This window comes from Salvia splendens, chromosome 1 (assembly GCF_004379255.2).
Source record: "Salvia splendens isolate huo1 chromosome 1, SspV2, whole genome shotgun sequence".
In the NCBI taxonomy this organism is placed as follows: domain Eukaryota; kingdom Viridiplantae; phylum Streptophyta; class Magnoliopsida; order Lamiales; family Lamiaceae; genus Salvia; species Salvia splendens.
Genome location: NC_056032.1, coordinates 25,419,747 through 25,427,135, shown reverse-complemented (window position 1 = coordinate 25,427,135; position 7,389 = coordinate 25,419,747). Strand labels below are relative to the sequence as shown.

Genomic DNA, 7,389 nt, shown 5'->3' with positions numbered 1-7,389 from the left:
GAAAATCAAGCTCTTAGAAGATCACTAAAACAAATAGACAAACAAGGGTTTCCCTCAAACTTGCACTCAACTAAGCATAAATCAAAAATCAATAAAGAAGTGCAATTTTTTATCATTATGTGTTCTAAAGTGTAGCATGTGAAAATGTAAATCAATACCAACACAAAAGAACTATAACAACCCATCCCCCAAAGTGAATTAATCCCCCATGCAGAGACGCATAGATATCACAAAACAACAATCTCTATAATCTACACCTGTATTGCAATTCATGGAAGTAATAATAGCCTCACAATACTATGAACGTGATTGCAATTTATAAACAATAAAAAAAGAGGGAATTCACCAACAAAAACCAACAATTCACCACCCTAGGTAAAAATCTAACCATGAAAAACAAGTAGAAACATAATCACACTCATCCCCTATACTAAAACATACCTTTAAAGAGAGAGAGAATGAGAAAGAAAAGATGTCCAAGAGAGAATGGAGAGAAAAGATGAAGAAAGGAATGAGAAACATACCTTTAAAAGAGGCAGTTCGCGTCACTGACCTTCGCGCAGCGACCGCTGCAGGTCTTCTGAAAACGGCGTGCTGTCCAAGGCCCCTGCGGCCCGCCCTAGGGCCCGGCCCGTACCTGCACACGTGTAAAAGGGTAGCGGCCGCTATAGATTGTGCAGCGGCAGCTATTTTTGTTATGTGCAAAATGCACGAAAATTGCAGAAAAACAAAAATAACGAAAAATAAAGAAAAGAACAAATTGGGCTGCCTCCCAACGAGCGCCTTTGTTTTAAGTCGTTGGCTCGACTTGAAGTGACCCAACTAGGTGGGCGGATCGACGACCCTAGTGTTGAAAACCACGAATTGGACCAATTTAGAGCCCAACTTATTCCACCATTTGTATTTTCCTTTCGCGGTAGACTTGCGGTTGAGTTTTCTTCCTCTTCCTCTTTGGTGTTTCCTGCGACGGAACCTTAGGAAGCCTAGGCTTGCACTTTTTAGGAGCTTGAGGCAAAGCATTAACAACAAAAATAGAAGGGTTAGAAAAATCTTCCCCTTCTAGTGGTCCACGAGGCTAGGTTGTGTCGGTCATCATGACCACCCTGCATTCATACTCCATCTTAGTTCTTTACGCCTCTTCATACTTAAGCATCGCGCTCTCTATCTTGTTGGTGGACTTGCTAACATTGTCACTAATCGTGATCCCCCCCTACCTACATCAATAAGAGCTTTGTTTGTGGCTAGAATATCTCTGCCTAAGATTAGAGGTACATTCTTATCTACTTTCATATCAAGAACAATAAAGTCGGCAGGGAAAATAGAATCATCTACCTTTACCAACACCTCCTCGATCCTGTCCACCGCATTGATTGCAGAGTTATCGGCCAACCATATGATCACATCTGATGTTTTGAGTAGTCCGATGTTGAGCTTTTCATAGTACTTCAATGGCATGATGTTTATGCTCGCTCATAGATCGCAGAGAGCCTTGTCCACCTTTCCTTGCCCGATTGAGCACCTAATGATGAATTGACCGAGATCCCTTTGCTTTACAGCCTTCTCCCTTTGAATGATTTTGCTGCAGTGATGAGGCAACTTAAGGTCGGATTTTGTAGGCTTCTTCTTCCTTATCACGACCTCCCTTAGTAGCTTTGCATACCTATGTATTTCCTGCAACGATTCAACAACAGGAATATTAGTATGGACCTTACAAAACATGTTTAAAAAGTGCTTAAACTGCTCTTCAAGCTTAAACTTCCTCTTTGGCTGAAAAGGGAGTATGATCTCATTGTGCCGCACGAGTCTATCATTCGTGGGTGTTTCTTCCTGGTCGGTAGCGGCCCGCTGCGGCTTGTGTAGCGGTTCGCTGGGCGTCGGGCAGACTCCAGAATTCATCTTGGGGTTGCTGACTTAGCCCGTTTTCTGCTTTGCAACCCACTTTTTGTTGATGTCGGCCACTCGTGATGTTGCCTTCGCCTTGTCCCTCTCTATCCTTTGTTGGACTTGGTCTATTTGATTCTTGATGTTGGTGACAGCGGTGGTAATAGTGTTAATTCCGGCCTCGAGGTTATTCAACCTTGCTTCAACGACCTCAATCTTGGTGTCATTGGTCTTTCTATCTTGCATTATGTAGCACCCCGAAAAATTTGCGACTTTTGTTTTTATTAATGTGGATGTTGAATGGGAGTTTCTTTTATGGAAATTGATTTTCTATGTGATTGAGTTAATTATGTGGAATTAGTTGTTGTGAGTTATGTGGAATAATACGAATTATGTTCCAATTTGTGAATTAAATTAAATGGGATCATGCATATTTTTCTAGCCATTTTATTTGATATTTTTCGGCCCTCCTAATTATTTGAAATAGTATTTTCTTTCTTGGATTTGATTAATTGTTTTGGGATAATTATCCAAATTAAATCCAAACCAAATTATCCTTATGTTATTCTACATAATTTCCGACCCCTTGCCCATTTCTTGGTTTTTTCGAAATCTCATATTAATTAGGAGGATAAATTATTTTGTAGATTTAATTGGTACCTTACTTATTTCCTTCCTTGAATTAAAAATTCAATTAAATCTCTCCATATCATATTTTAATTAGGATTTGACACTTTCCTTCTTTAAGAGCTCAAAAATTTTCGCCCCTTATGCCTTTCAATTACCTTGTGGGATTAATTTAATTGTTACCTATTTTATGAGAGTCTTTTCCACAAGAAATTACCAAATTTAAATCCTATTCCTATTTAATTTGGTGATTTAAATTTTTCCTTTGACTACTACCTATTTTACACGCCCCCCTTCCTACTTGGAGAATTCTTGAATTATTTTGTTACCTTATTTATGGGATGCTCAATATCTTTTTACCTATTTTTGTGAGTATATTTCTCTCCAAGTAATACCATAATTTGCGAAAAGTTCCCCCCACACTACACACCTATTTCTTTTAATTGTGGAGCTTATTCATTGACCTCTATTTTATTCTTCCACAATTTTAATTATTTAATTAAGTGTGGGAATAATTATTGAATATAAATTAAGAAAACCCTAACCCTAATCTTCACTCCACACGCCTCCTTCTCTTCCTCTCCTCTTCCACACGTTTTTCTCCTCCCCTCCCCTCTCTCTCAAGTGCTCCAAATCAATCCTTCATTGTTGCTTCGATTTGGAGATGGAAACTCAAGATCCGTTGAGGAACCGCACCAATTGTCTTTTCTACCGATTGTTTTCAAGAGAAAAGTATAATTTTTTATCAACATTTCCCCTTGTTATCATTGAATCCATGATTATTGAACCCCTCATGCATATAGTGAGTGGAGAATCCTAAATCTAAGAATTTATTAGTTGGGAAGGCTGGTTGCACATGAATGGTTGTGTGTGTGTGTGTGCGTGTACGTACGTGTGTGTGAGTGTGTGGATGAATCGTTGTGAATGTTATGTGCGAATAGGAAAACATGGTTGTAATCTCGTTTTTGAAGCATGACTATGTGTTGGAAGCATGAATATGTATGTGTGAATGTATGATAGACAAACTAGGGTTTGTGAATGTTGAGCATGAAAACTGTTGTGTTCAGACAAGAGGTTCCGACGAGTTTTTGACCAATCAAACGATCTTATTTCGACATGAATTTTTAACTGGATGAAGTTTCAGATGTCTTCTGTGTTGTGTCAAAATTTCTGCTTCAATTGATGTCACGGCCGCCCTTACTAAGGATAGCAAGGACGGGGAAATCACAACCAAGGTGAGGGACTAAGAAGAGGGGAAGAAATGGGGGACACAATAAAAGTTGTCACTTAATGCAAAAATCTAATTAACTCCCAAAAGAAAATTTATTTTAGTCTACAAAAACATTTTAGTTTAACGAAATAAGCAGCAGATTAAAGTCTCAAAGTATTTGACATAATAAAAACCGTACGAAGTAAAGTAAACTCTTGTTACATCAGTTTCAAAAGTAGCATCGGAAATAAGTTATCAAAAGAGAGTCATAGGATGAAGCCCATGTATGAAGACACGACACATCCGGGAATTCCTAAAGCTTAGTCAACATCCGCTGCAACATCCCGCTCACCCTGCAAATAAAGAAAACATATGCAGGGCTGAGTACTTGTTGTACTCAATGGGCTCATGCCGAAAACATTTTATAACAGTTATGTCATCCATACCAGTGAACTCGAGTTTTACATATAGTTAAGAAATATCACCGAGAACACTAAAACATTTCATAGTCTGGCCAGACAATCAATCTCCCCACTTTCTCAACAATCCAACAATCATATCATCATTCCACAGTGCGACGAAAGTGTGGCCACACTATTCGCCCACGAGACCGGCCGACTAGCAAGGACAGCTCTCGATCCCACCAGTGTACACAGCCTGATAGGGCAGCCCTACTCAGACCGAATTCATTTCACACATAGCCATATTGTAACACCCCCGACCCGATCGTCCGCCGACCGAGTAGGTGATGTCACAATTCCGGTACTATAAAATATGGTAATTTAAAATTTTTATTATTTCTTTTTTTCCAGCCAAAACTAAATATTTAAATCATTATCTAATATTTACAATTACAACGGAAGTAGCTTAGTATAATATTTAGTGCCAACATGCCACAACTAACCATTCGAAAGATCTATCGGTAACAGAGCTCAGTGACCCGTCAAGGATGCAGTGCTGAGACGGACAGTAAGAAACCTCAACTAGTACTCTCCAATGCCAACTAACCTGTAGCACACTCAACACTTTAGCCAAAATTCTCTACAAGCAATAATCATGCAACTTAACAAAAATTCTTTAAACTCTTATTCATTTATTTAAAAAAAATAATTAACACGTCTATCATATTATCATTTTATTTATGTTCAACATAATTTGGGCAGCATCTCCCTTATGACCAACCCATGCCCAGAATCCAGCAACAGATAATATCAATCGCAGAACATATCAACAATCATCAACATTTCCATAGCATCAAGTATTCCACGTGACATATACAAAGCAATATCACATACCAACACACATAGCACATATACAAACCAACCACATTTTCACATATCCAAACACATAGATAGCCCCATTAAGTGCTTAGTGACAGACTAGGGTACGCGGACCAGATCAGAAACAGAATCGGATACAGACGCGGTCATGGTCCTCAAGAGGACGCCGCACAGACTACCCATTAGGGTACAGACAGATAATCCCGGGAACAGACCACCCATAGGGTGTATATTAGACAGATCAGATAGGGGCCCATCAGATAACAGACAATCCTCGCTTCGGTTATCCAGAAGACGAGAGATCACAGATAATGCAGCGCTGCTGTCTTATGGCATGCCAATTGTACCCACAGAACACACTCAAGCACGGGGCGTAAACACAATCAAATATACTTTATATCTGACAATTTCCGACATAGCACATCAACGCATACAGATCAGACATCATCACATACATCATCACACATCTTCATATGTGAATCATATAAGTATACATTTCAGAGGCATATATCATTTATCTCATTTACCTTAATGCTCACTTCCACATTTATCTCATTAACTTTACAACCACAATTATATTCATTTTCTCATCAAATTACTTATTTCCGATAATTTTTAACATATCAGATCAACAACTTCTTTTCACACCATATCATATCAAATAAACAGATTAAATTCCAACACTCTCAAAACCATCCCAGATTCCCATCAACACAGACAAATAGATCAGACATCATCACATTTAATCATATTTGTATGCATCTCATCAACATATATCATTTATCACATTCACCTTAACGCCCATTTCCACATTTATATAACCATCTTCACAGTCACAATCATTCTCTTCCCTTTTTATCTTTCATTATCAACTCATTCAACAATTCAGTATATCCTCATAGTTTACTTCATAAGTCTCTTCTTCCATAATTAATCATAATTCATCAAGTTCACGAGTTACATATTCGCATATAAACACATAAAGCACATAAGAGAATTAGGCCATTTAAGTGCTGAGTATGCTACCTGATAGACTTATGAGCATAAGTCATTTTACCACCTTTACTTTTCCGTCTCTTCGCATAGTTTTTCTCTTCCGGTTATTATCCTATCTTTGCGACCACCGATGATAATCATCAGCCTTATGTATCGATTTATTAGGTTTTACGCGATCAGATTGAAATTTCGACATAAAATCGAAGATAAAAACTTGGAGACTCATCAATGGCCACGGCTGTCCCTTCTTCTCCCAAAATGTAAGGCTATCCCCCAGATATTTTATTTTCCTTATATATATATATACTAGCTTCAACAAGATATTCTAATATGTGGTACTTAATTAAACACATGGCAATATTTTAGTAATACACTTGAGAGCTCATTTTTTTTTTCTAGAATTTTCTTTAGTTTCTAGACTAAATTAAATATTGTAGCCAAGCCATGCCTAATTGATAGCAAATAAACGGAACTTTTAGTTTAGGTAACTAGGATTAGTTTTGTTTAAACTAATTACTACTAGTTTATTTCTCTATTTAACTATCATGTATATTCTAATTTCTATTTATTCCATTCACATACTAACATAAATTCATAAAAAGCATCATGTCTTAGATTTATAAAAATTATTTCAAATACATTTTTCAGTTATTACTATTTTTAATATCAATTTTATTCCAAAATCTTTGATCGTCGATTTCTTACCTAAAACGGTAAATTCCGTCTAGGGTCATTTTTGGTATGTTACACATATAGCCTAACGGAGTAAACTCAGACAAACTAGGCATCAGGCACACAATCTCAATCAAAATAATCCATGGCATGACATAACACTTTAAACCACCCTTATAGCTCCACAATCATACGTTGGAAGAATAAAAGAGTTTAGTTAAAGAAAGCCCACCTCGCTTGCTTAGACAACACGATACACAACTAAAAAGTAACCCTCGTTCCTTGTGCTCACGTACGCACAACAACCCTTGTCAACACCACAACACAATCAGCCTTCCATCAATAAATTTATCATGCATGTCCTATCGTTCCTTTCATCATTTTCTTAAATTACCCATCCCAAACGTTCACCAACATAAGGAAACACACCATAGTATACCTCAACGTATAACACATAACCACGCCATAAGATACGTTCCTTAATCACACATGCATCATGTAATTCATTCAAACTTGACAACAAGTATTATTTTAACATGACAGAAATCTGGCAGAACTGCGCAGTCGTTTTGTAAAAATCATTAAAACTCCATCCGACCTCCGTTGGGGATGAAATTTTACCACAACATAGTAGACATATCATATATCATCCAGTTAAAATTTCACATCAAAATCACATCTTTAGGTTGGTGAAATCAAAAACGAAACTCACTCGACGAGAAT

General features: G+C 37.5%; 2 long non-coding RNA genes across 2 annotated transcripts; both read right to left on the bottom strand.

Annotated features, from left to right (window-relative positions):
• Positions 1-3,812: 3,812 nt before the first annotated feature.
• Positions 3,813-4,201, bottom strand: LOC121797503. The gene is made up of 2 exons (XR_006049873.1): positions 4,165-4,201; positions 3,813-4,071 (listed from the first exon to the last, which is right to left on the bottom strand). It is a non-coding gene; the product is annotated as an uncharacterized LOC121797503 (long non-coding RNA).
• Positions 4,202-4,493: 292 nt separating this feature from the next.
• On the bottom strand, positions 4,494-6,653 carry LOC121797492. Its single transcript, XR_006049862.1, has 2 exons — positions 6,025-6,653; positions 4,494-4,726 (listed from the first exon to the last, which is right to left on the bottom strand). It is a non-coding gene; the product is annotated as an uncharacterized LOC121797492 (long non-coding RNA).
• Positions 6,654-7,389: the final 736 nt, after the last annotated feature.